Here is a 15,634-nt window from a genome sequence, read left to right as displayed (position 1 = left end):
CAAGCGTACCGTAAAAAACTGGCACAAAGAATGTTCGCAAGTCGCTCGGGCTCACTGGTCAGTTCGTGGTCGCTATTCACTTACCGCCAAATTCCGGAAGATCATCCAAAATCAGTTGTTGTGCCAGTAAATATTGATGCTATGTGTGAAATGACTGAAGAAGATCGTCTTGTCACATACCTTGAGATTGAGGTACGAAAATAGTAAAAAAGTCGTGTTCACGTTGGAGCCCACAAACTTTAAGAAACGTCCCGGAATCGCGCGTGGACAAAGAGCTTCGAAAATTTATTCAATCAAATGAAAAAATTTATTGATCTGCATGGAAAATAAAAGGTCTTTCAAAAGACGCTGTTTTTTTTTTAATTAAATGTGTAAAAATTTAGATTATTCCTATTATTATTCAAACTGCGGCTCTTAAAAATTATATGTGAGAAAATAGATCATTAAAATGTCCACCATGAGCTTCAAATGCAGGGTTCAACATAATGGAAGTCTATCGTCAACCTTTGACTCTCTATCTGGTGATCGGCAAGGGTACCTGATTTTTCCTATGCTGTTTCTAATCGTGCTCGATGACGTGCTTTCAAGATCTGTAGACGGATGCCGCAGAGGCATACAATGGAGCTTCAATGAACACCTCGAAGACCTACTGTCAACAAAGCGTTTTCTTGGAAGAATCAAAGAAAGTCGGGTTAAATATTAACTGGCAAAAAGCTAAATCGTTTAAAGTAAATGCCAGCAGTAGCTTTAGCGTTATGAATTCCAGCATTCAAAGCATCAAAAACTTGACCTACCTGAGAAGTGTAATTTTTACGAAAGGAGGGGCAGCAGACGACATACATAGCAGAATCGCAGAGGTCGTAGCGCCTTTGCTCAGCTGAACAAGATTTGGAATTCTACAACGATGTACACACATACAAAGCTGCGTATTTTCAACTCAAATGTAAAATCGATCCTTTTGTATGGCAGTGAGACTTGGCTCATGCAAGCCTTGCTCACAAATAAGCAGCAAGTTTTTGTCGACAAATGTTTAAGACGTCGGATTTGGTGGCCCAGAACAATCAACAACAGTGAGCTTTGAGCGATTTGTAAGCAGTTATCCATGCAGACTGAAATAAAACAGAGGAAGTGGAGATGAATTGGCCATATCTTCGAAAGGATCCCACAGAATTATGTAGGCAAGCACTCGATGGACACCCGCAAGGCAGTAGAAAAAAGGACGTCCTAGGGGCACTTCAAAGAGAACTCTCGAAAAAGAACTTAAGGTTGCAGGGAAATTTTTCAAAGAAGTCTATGTCATCGCGAAGGAAGTGTTTTCTAGAAGCCCTATGCCCCACTAGGGACGACAGGAATGAGAAGAGATGAGCACGTCTACAGGTAAAATTCGCCAAACAGTCGATTCATGAATGCCTAATTACACAGTCCTGCGAGGGTGAGTTTCTAGAATGGCTGTACTTGTTTCTTGTAGTTTTTTATGCGCTGAAAACGAATCTGACCTTCAAAATGCTCCATCACGTCAGGATTTTTGGTAAATGAAGCCTAAAAGGTCAAAAAATGGCAATTTTAGCCATTTTTGATAATTTTTTTTGGGATAGAAATTTTTTTTTTTCAATTTTCGACGAAAAGGTTGCATAGTACAACTCTTTAGCTTTAAAACCCATTTTTTAAAATTATTGTACGATTTTTTTAAAAAAAGTTATGACATTTTGAAATTAACAGTTTCAGTTACGTATACGTTGGGTATAACGTATCAGTGACTCGTTTGGCGACCCTTCTCCTTCAAAAGTGATTTGAGACGTTGTTCATCGAATTCAGAAGGTCCACCGCTGCGGGACGTGTGTGTCATCGACGTCAAAGTCGCCATTTTTGAACTTTACAAACCATTTCCGTGCTGTAAGCTCGCCTATGACCTCTTCTCCATGCACGTCGCAAATGTCCCGGGCTGCTGCGACAGCTTGTTAAACTCGATGAAAAGGTGTCGACCAAAGAAGAACAGGTATCGAAAATGTTGATTTTTTCCCCCTGAGTATTCCATTTCTAAGCCTCAAAACTAATAAAGAATTAAATAACTCGAAAATACAATTCACATAGTTTTATAGAGCAGAAAGAGTCCTATCGAATGAATACTTACCCTTTGTCAAACAGCAAACAAATTGTTATAAAATAAGAGAAAAATAAAATAAAAACGCTATGAGCATATGCCCCAACCCAATAATAAATTCTTCAATTAATTGGAAGCTCTACTTCTCCGAAAAACCTATGAAAAATATTTATTTAACAAGATTTTGAAAAATAAACCAGCCTATGAAGCACCCTTTATATACAGATCGTTTATTCCAGTGAAAGCTTGCAGTTGTTCTCAAAAGATTTAAACGCGATGATGATCCTCTGATGTATAAAATATAAGTTTTGGTACCGTAACCGCCACGGAAACACGAAAGTGTTCCAAAAGCAAGTCGCCGATTGGTTTAAGGGGTCACAAAGAATTTTATAACCACTTTTTAAGCCAATAAAAAGGAGCGTGTAATTTATACTCCTACTGATCTGTGGCACATTTAACTAAATAACTTCGCATTGGAGGGATATCCACTCCGCTACCGCGCAGAAATGTAAGTACCACATTGAATTTATGGCTAGCGATTGGACGACCGGCGCACTCATAAATTCACCAAATGTTCAATCGATGGCGGGGCACATAACTGAGGCAGATAAACAGAAATATAATAAAAATAACAGCTTTGCTGAGTGGACCAAATGCACACACATACGCACCTACATAGTACACACATAGAGAGTAACGTAGGTGAGCAAGTGCTTGCATCTGTGTGTGTGTGTGTGTGTGAAAATAAATATAAATAAATAAAGACATGAGTAAAGTGAATAAATGTTTGCTGGCAATTTGGCATTTTTTATTGCATTTGCCGCATCAATAAAACCGCAATGTAATTTAAAGCGAACGCATTATCGAGCCACCAACTCAAACACACACGCGCGCATACGGAGGTTACTTATATATACATATGTATGTGTGTGATGCTTTTGTATGGGCACACGTGTATATGTATATAAATTGTGTATGTGTATGTATGTGTGCGCACATTTGGGGCATGAGTGGCCATAAATATTGTAAATGCGGCAAAATGGCGAATTGCTCACTGCTCACTGCTGACTGCTTTCGAGTGCGCTAGTATTGGTGAGTTGTGGCGGCAGGAAGCGCCACTGCGGAAGACTTGAGAAACCAATAAATTTGTGCGTTACGGTCTTTTCAGACTCATTTAGGTAGCTCAAGAGTTGATGAGGTTCCATCCAGACTAAATGGCTGGGCGGCAATTGGTGGGCCATTACGTCAGTGGCGAAAATTTACAGCGCGGCCAATGTTGCGGCCATGAGCATCGTAAAACGCATTAACTGGGCCCAGTCGCATACATTCTTGCCCGTTTTAGCTGTGCACCAAAGTAAGCAATTTACTAAATTGAAAGTGGAATTGAAAGCGCGACGACCATTTAAACAACGTACGTCCGCCCCACCTACCACCACGCTCTTCGTCCCCTCTGCTGTCTCTCTAATCTCGAACCTTAGCGCTGCTGTCAACTGTTTTACGCTTTATAAGTTTGCAACTTGCAAATGATGAAGCGGCTAACGGTGGAGAGTAATGGAGCAACGCAATTTCGCTTGCAATAATTCATTGGCCTCATCTACGCTTCTTCAGCCTGTGTTGCCATGCAGTGGGCCATCGCCAACATTATTAGAGTTATATGCATTGCGCTACTACAAATAAGCGCTTTCACATACACACACACACATATATATATACATACATCCATACGTAAATGGTAAATGGGTAAACTCGCGTGCACACAACTCAGTTGGAATGAAATTAATTATTTTCCATTAAACTTAAGTAGAATATAAAATTTCCTCGAAAGGCAATTTAGCCAGTCAAGTGCCCATATAAATTACATCAATTTCATACCACCTTCTGCAAAAAAGCAAGCAAACAAAAAAAAACACTGCTATAAAAAGGTGCTGCTGCAGTATGAGCGAGTGAAGCAAACCGCCTTGAAAGACTGTGAGTGAGTGAACCAGCGCGTTTGCGGATGTATTGGTGCCGTGTGTTTATATTGTTGTGGGTGGCCACTAGCGCCACAACTGTGTCGGCACAATGGTGAGAGGGTATAGAGTTGAGTTAATGCATTGGTTGGGAGAGCGGAAGCAACGAAAAATAAATAGCAGCACCCACTTGGCTTTATTTCACGCAAAAAGGCCAACAAAACTGGTTGGAGTTGTGTTACATTAACAACAAAAATTTAAACTATAACAACAAAAGTAAAGGCGGCAAGTGGTAGAAAATTCTACAATACAACAAAAAAAGGAAAAAAGAAATAAAAAAAGAGTATATAAAAAAATTAATGAAATATTAACAGCTAAAAAAACGTAAAAATGAGCAAGTCTACGTTTCATCAGGTAAACGCAGCAACAGCAGCAGCGACAGAGAGAGAGAGAGAGAGAGTAAGAGCAGGTGCGAGTGTTAAAAAAATGTCTGTTGGTGTTATTTAAAGAAGAAAATGAGAAGTAACTTAATAACTTAGTTGAAGATAGAACAAAGGAGATGCTTGGTAAATACATATGCGATCCGCAGTGTTAAAAAACCGTTCAGCAACTAAAAGTACTCTCTTTGAGAGCAAACTTCTCCACGCAAAAACAAGGCAAATTACAGTTGCTATGAACTCTTGTTAAGCGATTTTCAATGAAACGAGGTTGCATTAAGAGCTTATTTTCTTGAAAGATCGATAGAACTCAGGCAATATGACCTGTAGCTGAAGTAATCAAGCACAGCTTTGTAAAGGATTCGAAAGCTGACTGGAAGTTATTAAATTTATCTCGATTTGAGCATTTATATGGTATAAAAGTATGTAGTTCTTTTCCATGTATACACAGATGGCTCAAAGCTCGAGGGCAGGGTGGGCGGAGCTGTATATTCCGAACATCTGGGGATCTCGTTCAGTTTTCGGCTCCCTGACTACTGTAGTGTCTTTCAGGCTGAACTGATGGCAATAATCCGGAAATTATATCTACTAGGGCGGGTCGATTTAAAAATCGCTCATTGCTCTGTGAAAATCGTATTCTAGGAATCAAAATAAGAAACTTTGCCGAAGGAACCATACCTCTAAAACGAATTCTGATGTCCCCCAATTTGGGTCGAACGAAAAATCCCACTTTGACCCATTTAGAGTGCTCCAATCGAGTCCAAATGTATGACCGACCACCACTAACTTTGGACGGCCGATCCACCCATGCCAGTGGCACACCCCCTGGAACTCCCTTGGGGGGTTCCCCATACAATCATTTCAAAATATCACCATTTTTGGCCTTTACATGAGAAAAGAAACTAAAAAGTTCGACAACCACAAATCGACCCGGCCTAATATCTACATTTTCACTGATAGACAAGCGGTGATAAAATCCCTCACAAAACAGTCGACAACCTCCAAGGTAGCCATGAAATGCCGCACATCTCTTAACGAGATGGCTGAGTCATTTCACCTAAAGGTAACATGGGTTCCTGGCCATCGCTACATAAAGGGTAACTGCAGAGCCGATAAAATAGCGAGGCTCGGCACTAAATTGTCTGATGAGTACATAGCTAATGACATAGGGATACCCTTACAAACATGTAAGCTACTCATCCTTGAAGAAATTGTAAAGAAAGCAAACGAAAGATGGCGTAATGAAGCCACCTGCAAAATCGCCCGTCAACTGTGGCCGACTCTAAATGCTAAACGCACAGAATCTCTGCTAAGCCAAACTAAACACAGTCTTAGCACATTGACCTCAGTCATAACGGGGCGCTGCCTAATAGGAAGACACGCCCAAAGGATGGGTGTGCAAGCACATGACTTCTATAGAAGTTATCTAGATGAAGACGAGGAGAAGACAATCTCGCACCTACTGTGCCACTGCCCTGCTCTATCCAGACAATTATTTAATGAGTTAAAAGATATCAGTTTTACGGAAATCAGAGATACATATTTTAAAATTTTTGAAAAGCTTACACTAGTTTTAGGGAGACAGAGACAAGCTCCCCACGCGGCATTACAATGGGCTATGAGCCGGAGTGTGTCCCACAGGACAACCGCTTCAACCTAACCTAACCTAACCTATGTAGTTCTTATGTTCTTTATTTTAAAAAGGTAATTATGATAATGGAATGGGTCCTTATAACTAGTGGAACGTACCACTATATCATTCATATATTGTTCTTTTGTTTTGTATAAACAATTTAATTTTGGTCAAAAATCGATTTTTTTTTTTTTTTTTGAGAAAGCGCCATTTTGACAAAAAAATTTATTTTGCTTATTCCTTTGATTAACTACTAGATTTAAAATTACTTTAACGAAATCTGTTTGGCTTTTTAATTTCAGAGGATCCAATTCAAAGATATAGTGGTCACCGCAAAACGTCTTTTTTCAAAGGAGCTCCCGGAGATCAGCTGTAACTCCTTTCCAAATAAATATTTTTTCTGAAGTCTTAAATACAGTTAAAAGATTGCATAATATTTGTACACATTTTTAGATCAATAAATTTAAAAGTTTTCTTAGAAAAAATTCTGGAAAATTCAAATGACTCAGATTCAAGAGTTTTATTATAAAATATGTATAAAAATAAATAAAGCTTCAGTGCGACTAAAATATTATTATTGTTTTTTTTATGAAAATTCGTTTAAAATCATTTCCCTATATTTGAGACATGAAAGAAAAGGTATACGTCGATAAGCCAGCAACAATTCAAGGAGGACGCAGCCGATATTTTGTACCATACGTAATTGAGCCATTGGTATGGCTATCATAATAAAGAGAAATGACAATAATTTCCTAAACAAATTGTATTTTATTTAAAATCAAGACCGGCCCTTGAAACTTAACCACCCTTTACATACAGTTTGTCAAGAATATCTTTGCATAGTGAAGAAAAATTCTAAATTTTACCTTTGATCGAGAATTCCAACAACAAATAAAAAAGCAAACAAAAAATGTATACACACATTCCATTACTGTACTTGTCTACGACTATTAGGCGCCAACAGTTATTATTTAATTATTTATTTTACTTTTAAAAGCTTACATGATAATAAAATTAAAAGTAAACTAAGCAAACGCAGCGCTAGCAGTTATTAAATAAACACACACATTACAAACACAACGACAAAAAAAGATGTTTACTCTATTTAAAAAGTGTCAAAAAAATCTTTGCATAACTGATGAAAACAACAAAAAATGCAGTTATTTTACGCGAATTTCATTCATTTGCATTTTTTTGAAAATGGTATGGAATGTGAAAGAGGTAAGAAATGTGAAAGAGGTAAGGTAAAGGGATTGCCTTCAGTGCTACAAGTGATCTCAGATTTGAATAATAAAAAATGCCAGGAAAACGAGTTTCAAAAAATATTATTCAATTAGTGTATTTCAATCACTACAAAGGCAAATCAGCCAGAGAAATCGCCAATATGTTCTCCCTCAAAATTAGAACTGTATATAATATCATAAACCGTGCTGAAAATGAAGGAAGACTCGAGTTGAAAGGATCTACAGGCAGACCAAAAAAAGTGACGCAGCGAATAGAACGTAAAATTATTGAAACTATTTGTAATATTGCGGGCTATACAAGAAGATTAGCTCAGTATAAGAGGATTAGCTCTTCAAGTGGAAAAATACTTCGGGTTAAGAGTTTCTCATGAAACTGTTCGAAAAGTGTTGCAAAAACACAAATGTTCTTCAAGCGTGGCTAGGAAAAAACCCCTGTTATCAGCACAAGGCGTTGATAAAAGATTGCGATTTGCCACCGAGCACATATCACTTCCCACAGAGTACTGGGATGACGTTATTTTCTCAGATGACACAAAAATGATGTTCTACCACCATGATGGACCCCATAAAATTTGGCCAAGGCCACAGCACTACAAAACAAAAATATTATCCCTACCGCAAAGGTTTGGGGTTGCATATCAAGAAAGGGAATGGGTGAAATCAAAATTTTGGACGAAATAATGACCAAGGAAGTATATTGTGATATTTTAAAAAACGAACTGACTTCCAGTATTAGAAAACTCGGCTTTGTTGACAAGGAAAATTCGAACAAATTTAAATACAAATACTATCAAGATAATGAGCCCAAACATAAATCTTATTTATGCAGGTCCTGGTTACTCTACAACTATACCAAAGTTATTAATACCCCCGCCCAAAGTCCCGACATTAACCCAATCGAAAATTTGTGGGTTCATTTATAAAGAAAAGTAGGGAAAATATCGCCAACTAATAAAACTGAATTAATAAGATTCATCAGAGAAGAGTGGGAAAAAATATCATTGGGATATGATATTCCGAAACTAATTAAATCAATGCGAAGTCGTCTTTAAGCGGTAATTATTGCCCGAGGAGGACAAAATATTAAACCCAAAAGACCAAAAATTCCACCAAACTTGATTTTCAACCAACTGTGCAAACACTTTTTTTACGGCGGAGAAATTGAACTATTTTTATGTTTTATTATATAACGGGTTATTTTTTAGCTATTATCGTGCGCTTCTTCCATTTTATGGTCAGTTTAATCGACCCACCGAAGCGGCTATTCGATCTGTTGTGACTAAATTTAGAACCAAATTTACATTATTGGACATCAAACACGCTTACGTAAAGTGCGAATTGAAGAAAATATCGCAGCTGTATCGGCCAGTGTTAATGATGACCAGTCTTGGAAAGTTGGCCGAAGATCCACTTTTTTATCGAAAAATTGTGTTCAGCGACGAAGCTCATTTTTGGAACTATGGATACGTAAATAAGCAGAATTGTCGATTGGATTGGAGTGAGATCAGTTGGAAGAATTGCAAGAGCTACCAATGTATCCAGAAAAGGTCACAGTTTGGTGCGGTTTATGGGCTGGAGGTATCATTGGACTGTACTTCTTCAAAGATACTGCGAATCGTAACGTAACTGTGAATGGTGAGCGTTACCGTGAAATGATATCCAACTTTTTTTTACCCAAAATGAATGAGCTTGACTTGCATGAGATGTGGTTTCAGCAAGACTGTGCCACATGCCGCACAGCACGCGTAACAATGGACTTGTTGAGAGGCGAGTTCGGTGAACATTTTATTTCACGTTCGGCACCTGTCAATTGCTCATTTCTATTCAGATAAGCCTGCTTCAATTAACGCATTGGAAGACAACATTAAAGCATTTATATGTGAGATACCGGCCGAAACATTGGAAAGAGTATGCCAAAATTGGACTAAGCGGATGGACCATTTGAAGCGCAGTCGCGGTCAACATTTGCATGAAATAATCTTCAAACATTAAATTATATGGAAAATTTCATGCATTTTTCTGAATTCTACGTGTGTTTTTTTGAACAACTTTCCCATAGCTCTTGAAAAATCACCCTTAATTATCATATTATTATCGCCTTAGAATTTTTTTTATTTAATATATTAGAAAACATGTTTTTGTAAAACATTGTTAAAAAAAAAATTTAAAAGTTCTTATTTCAATTAAAATCCAATGCATCTTTTGATTTTTTATTTTTATATGCACAGATTTTTTTGGCAAACTGTATATATATACATATGTACTTAATAAAAAAATAAATCCTACTTATAATAAATAAATAATAATTAATAAAAATATTGATACTAAAAGAAAGATACTCAGATATTTTTTCAAATTATTTGATTGTCATGATTATAATGTTTCTTTTCCAATTTACTTATTACGTGTGTTCTTTTTTCATTTTCATTGCACTCACCTCGAAGAGGCAATGTGGAAGTGCTCATCCCACCGTAAATACGTGAATGGTTGTACGTATGTGTGTATAGATGTATATATGTAAATATACAGCACCTGCTTATCGCTAACTTAACATGTCCTTCAGCCTCCTTCGGCCATGCTGATCTAACTATGCAAAGAAGTAGCAAATTATATTTATCTGGATTGCAGGTAAGTATTGCCATAAAATCGTTACGGCTGCTGCTACTCTTATGCTGATGTTGCTCCTAAAAATGAACCGTAATGAATAAATAATGCAAACAAAGCTAAAGTATGAAGCTAATCACTACCATTTCGTGGCTCACTTTAAACTTGCAAGAAGATGAGTGAGAGGTCCGAGGCGTGAGTTTATGTCCATGCCACAGCAAGGCGTCCGAGAGAGTTGGTCGTCTATGTGGTTGCATAGGAAGAATGCTCCACTGAGGGCTGATTTTAAGTAAATTGCGAAAAAGAAATTTTCGTTTTTATGTAAGTACAAATATATGTGTAAATTTCTATAAATGTAACTAAAATAATTGGCTTGAAAATTGAAATTGAAATTTGAAAAGACCGAGCCAAGGAGCACCAGGAGATTTAGTGGCTCCTAAAATACTCTATTTAAAGCTCTTGTCTCCTTTTGGTCATAAAAGTTGGTTTGTTACCAGTGTTTTGGATGACCAAATCGGATGACAGGATAAAATCCAGTAACTTGAGACCTCTGGGGTTGCATTTGCTGCTTCCCCATACAATGTTCTGTGAATTTGCATCACAGCCCACTATTAGACCCAGATTATTGGACTCTGCATACTTAACCACTTCTCTTAGCTCCCTCAAAGAAGGTGGTGGCTGTAAAGAGTCGTAGGGTAGGTAGGCCGAAACTATGATAGCTGCGACACTGTTCCCACTCTTCCAGTACTTTATTTTTGCAACAACGATATCTCCGGAGCATAGCTCTTTTAACATCGTGTGTTCGATCAGCCTCGGCATGATAGTACATGCTTGCGGTCTCACATTCCCTTCACAATGAAGTATTTGTCCCCACGACATAGCACCTAGACCACAGATATGCTTCTGACATACCCATGTTTCTTGTATTAGTATTATGTGTGGGTTTGTTTTGCAGTTTTGCACTGGACACAGAAATGGATTCACGCCAGATTTAGGTGAGGACGACACCCGTACTTCGGCCCAAGATTGATACCCAGTACCAGGTGGGAACCCGCCTCCGAAGTGGTAGCGGATTTTTGCCTGGTGCACGAGTATACTTTCCAGAGAGTCGTGTCAAGGGTATTTGTTCTGAACACGGATGCGTGTGAGGAGTTCTGTTGAACTACAGGAAGAACCCGGAATCCAGACACTCGCTCGTACCAGCCTTTTTTTTGCTACTCTCAACAAGAATGAACTTGTTCTTTTCGCAGGCTGGAATTTTTGCTATCTCTTTTTCCAGCCATTCTCGGGAAAAAACATTGGAACAGTGCACCTTTACGATGCCGTCCATTACGCTTTTACCCTCGAAAGTCGGCGCGTCTTACGACTCACCAATAGCTTTCCTAAGAAAGCTGTCAAGATAGTCTTTTTGCCCTTTGAACAGTAGACCGTCTTGTTTGTCGGTATGTATCTCCACCGTCATTGTCTTTGCTGCCATTCTCGCGAATGATTCGCCAGACGTTGACGGAAGAGTGTCATTCGACACAAATAATTGGCTTGGTGGTTAAGAAAAATATAATCAAAAGCCACGCATTGCAAGTTAGCGAAAGTAAATTGGAGATAAGAATTGAAGACTTGCTTGGGCTAACGCAGTACGATCTCGAGAAGAAAACTCTTGAAATTGATTATAAGTGCTTTTCTGTATTGGACGTTGGAGGCGCGTGCATTATCATCAACTAGCAACCTGAAGCCTCTATCAAAGTATAAGCAAAATCATATCGCTGAGCGATCTTCGTCGAAGGAAAGTTCACTGTCAAAAACCTAATGATGAAATTTGTTGAAAATAGACTGGTCAATAAAATTAATATAGTTGCGGTAAGAATTGACCTCACTGGCAGAAATATTTTGCATATTATAAAGATGCTATTTCAGACTTTTATTTTTTTATTATTTGATAAATTATACTTGTATAAGCAGATGCCATTCTCAATTGAAAATAAAAAATTATTTTGCAAAAACATCATAATTCTTATTATATCGCTCCTAGTCGGAACATGGGTCGAAAAAAAAACTTTGATAATTTGAATTAATCAAAAAATTTGTTGATTCATCGAATGTCGTTATGGCTCTTTTTTACTGAGGGAAATGAATAATTTTATCTGAGCGAAATATGACCCGACGACATCGACGAAATTCGCTCAGCGATTTGATTCTGTACCTACATATATGCTAACGGGTGGCTCTAAAGTAATCCTCCTATCAGAAAATGCTATAAATTTTGCGATTGGCCCCTAATGTCAGTTCTGTTTTGACATTTGTGTAGTAAACACATGCGAAATACACGTTAATAAACAATGTTACGCTACACTGCTCCAGAACGCGGAATATTGCTGAGTATTTATTTGACCAATAATCGGTCGGTGACTTGGGCACAACGTGAATTTCGTCGCAGATTTCCTCGCCGTCCAACGCCTACTGGTGAAACACTGCGACGTTTAGCCGCTCGCCTCGAAGAGACTGCCACAACACGAGATGCTGCCAGGCGTGGCAGACCCCGGAGTAGCCGTTCTGCAGAGAACATTGCTGCTGTAGCCGAAGATGTCATGGAAGCGCCGTCGACATCGACCAGACGACGTGCCACGCAAATGGGTATCAGTCGACGGTCTTTACAGCGAATTTTGGTACAAGATTTGAAGATGTTTCCGTACAAAGTCCAGACGGTGCATCAGCTGTTAGCTGCTGACCGCCAATCGCGTCTAACATACACTCAAGCCATCCTTAATCACCACCAAGAAGAAGATGATTTTTCATCAAAAATAATCATGAGTGATGAGGCCCATTTTCATCTTAGCGGGTACGTAAATAAGCAAAATTTACGCTTCTGGGGCACTGAAAATCCGCGTGTAACCCACGAAGAGCCATTACACCCGCTCAAAGTCACTGTATGGTGTGCTGTTTTCGCTGGAGGAGTCATCGGACCTTTTTTCATCGAAGACGTCGCGGGCCAAACGGTTACTGTGAATGGTGAGCGCTACAGAGCAATGATCAACGCCGCAACTTGATGAATAGGGATTGGAAAACATGTGGTTCCAACAGGACGGTGCAACGGCACACACTGCACGTGCCACAACCGATATGCTGAAGGATGCATTTCCCGGACGCCTAATCTCCCGTTTTGGCGATTTGCACTGGCCAGCAAGATCGCCTGATTTGACCGCTCCAGACTTCTTTTTGTAGGGCTTTTTGAAGTTGCAGGTTTATGTCAACAAGCCTCAGACTCTTGCAGCTCTTAAAGACAATATCCGTCAAGAATGTGAGGACCTATCGCCGGAAGTTTTGGCCAAAGTGATGGAAAATGCCATAAAAAGGGCTCAAATGGCAATCAACTGTGGCGGCGGCCATTTACATGACATCATATTCTCGACTTGATGTAAAAAAAATTAAAAGACCAAATAAAAATAATCCACAAGAAGAATCAAAGTTTTTCATTTTTTTTAATTACAGCCAAAAACATCGCAAGGTTACTTTTGCGCCTTTTTAAGGAAACCAGTTTAGACTGATCACAAAATCTACTTTTTTTATTGCATAAATTGTTAGTATAACTACTCAGGAATATGTGGTAAAAATTTTAAAGCGAAATTCGCATTATTACCAATTCTATGAGCACTTAAGTGACCGCCCGTCGGTTCGGCACCGTAGCGCGCGGTAGTTTTTCTCGAAACGACTTTTATCCAACTAGTGGACACTTTAGCTCAAAAAGCTATGGACCAATCGCTTTGAAATTTTTTCTGAGTATTCTTTATTCAATTGTAATTCATATGAACCTAATTCTGGGATTATGTTATCATTAAAAATATATTTTTTCAAGCAAAATAAATGAAAAAATATGAAATGAAAAAATGACATAGTGTTCAAGCGCCTCAAAAATATGCAATTTTCAATATCATTTTATCACAATTAGGTTCATATTCCTAGGAAACATGTTGTTAACGACAAAAAAAAAAATGTTGTTGATTGCAGAGAAAAATTGCAACTTCAGAAAGGGCCACCAGCAACCTACTCGAATGGCGATCGTCCATGGACAGCACGCTCTAACGCCACTATTTCCGGCGAAAATGGCTTGAAAAAAATTTAAAAGTGTACTTAAAAATATGAATAAAATACCCTCTAAGTTTAAAAAATTTCTGATTATTCCTTTCTTGTTCAAAAATATCACGAAAAACACCAAAATTTCGGTCTCCTAAACCGGTTTCCCTCCTTAAATGAGGAACTCCTTTCCCATAGAACTGCTACCAAGCATTTCTTCGTATGACAAGCATATGGCAACTAAGCGGCACTGCTTATATGCATAGATTTCTTCAAAATCGAAGCTAATAGTCTCTAGTTGACGCCCCTTCCCTGATACTTTGCTGCATGTGGCCAATTTTGGTGAGAACTCTTTAACAATTTCTGCTTTTAATCTGTTATTTTCACGTTACTTCTGCAATGATCACAGTCACACCACTCTCGTGCGTTAATTTTCAAAGATATCTACTTATACATATGCCTTGAAGCGTTCACGCGTACACAAAAATCGGCAAAGTAAAGAATCCACCTTGCAATGTCTTGCTCGTGTGGCGTCTGCCTGTGTAGCGTTGAGAGCAAACTGCATCGATGCGTAGCAGACAAGGTGAGATAACTCAACAAAGGGGCGATGGACGCACAAATTCATCCACAATACCTAAAGGTTTGGCTAATAAGGCCACATAGAGAATTAGACTTTTACCTGGCCCAGTTTTTGAGTGGGCACAGCTGCTTTAAGGCATATTTGCACTGGGTCAACCCCGGTGACAATCCTTGAACCGACGTGACCCCTTTAGAAGATGTTCACCACATATTTTTCACTTAGATTTAGACTTCAACTGATTTGAGGTTTGTAACTTCGACCTCGAGTTCTTTGGTGCGCTCTACTCATCACAGTACCTTATCCAGATCCAATTCCTTTATTACACTCAAGATAGAGCTGGGTTGATTTGAGCGTATGCGCTTTTCTTCTGGCTGCAATTGGCCGAAATGTCTCAACCTTCTCCGAGCTATAGTGCGGCATTCAAGGAGGCATTCTTTTCATGATCGCGCTTCCGTTCTGGAAAAGAAAAACTCTATAGAGCCGTTGGAGAACCCCTTTAGCCGCGCATTCGCGAGCATAGGCTGCGCTCAAGCGAAATGTGAAATACGGCATGCGACTTAGTGGTCGGAACTAAAAAGATAAGACAGAAAGAGATGAGGCGTCTGGAAAGACTGAGACACAGCAGCGGTGGCGGAAAAACTTCCAGCCATATAAAACTTGACGGTAGTCCCGCGGTGAGATAAGGTAGAAACAAGCAGGCTTAGCCTGGTGTCAGAAGGCCACTTGAGTGTAGCGCGCTACCACAACACCCATGAAAAAATAAAAAATAAAAAACAAAAAAGCAAACTTTGCCATCTCTCCTATGTGTTCAGTATTCTAAAATTTGAAGCTCTTTGAAAAACATCGGGCATAACGTGTTTCCTCTCTTCCTGAAAATAATGTAAGACTTTTATAAAATACTGCTCTTAGGCAAAGTCTCTTCGTATGTATTGAAAAATTGCATGGAAGTTTCAAACAGAGATTTTCTAATATCTTACGCCTGAATGAGCAATACGATTTTTTTGGAAATTTTCTAAAATTA

Source organism: Anastrepha ludens, chromosome 5, assembly GCF_028408465.1.
Source record: "Anastrepha ludens isolate Willacy chromosome 5, idAnaLude1.1, whole genome shotgun sequence".
Classification (NCBI taxonomy): domain Eukaryota; kingdom Metazoa; phylum Arthropoda; class Insecta; order Diptera; family Tephritidae; genus Anastrepha; species Anastrepha ludens.
This window is presented reverse-complemented; position numbering follows the sequence as displayed.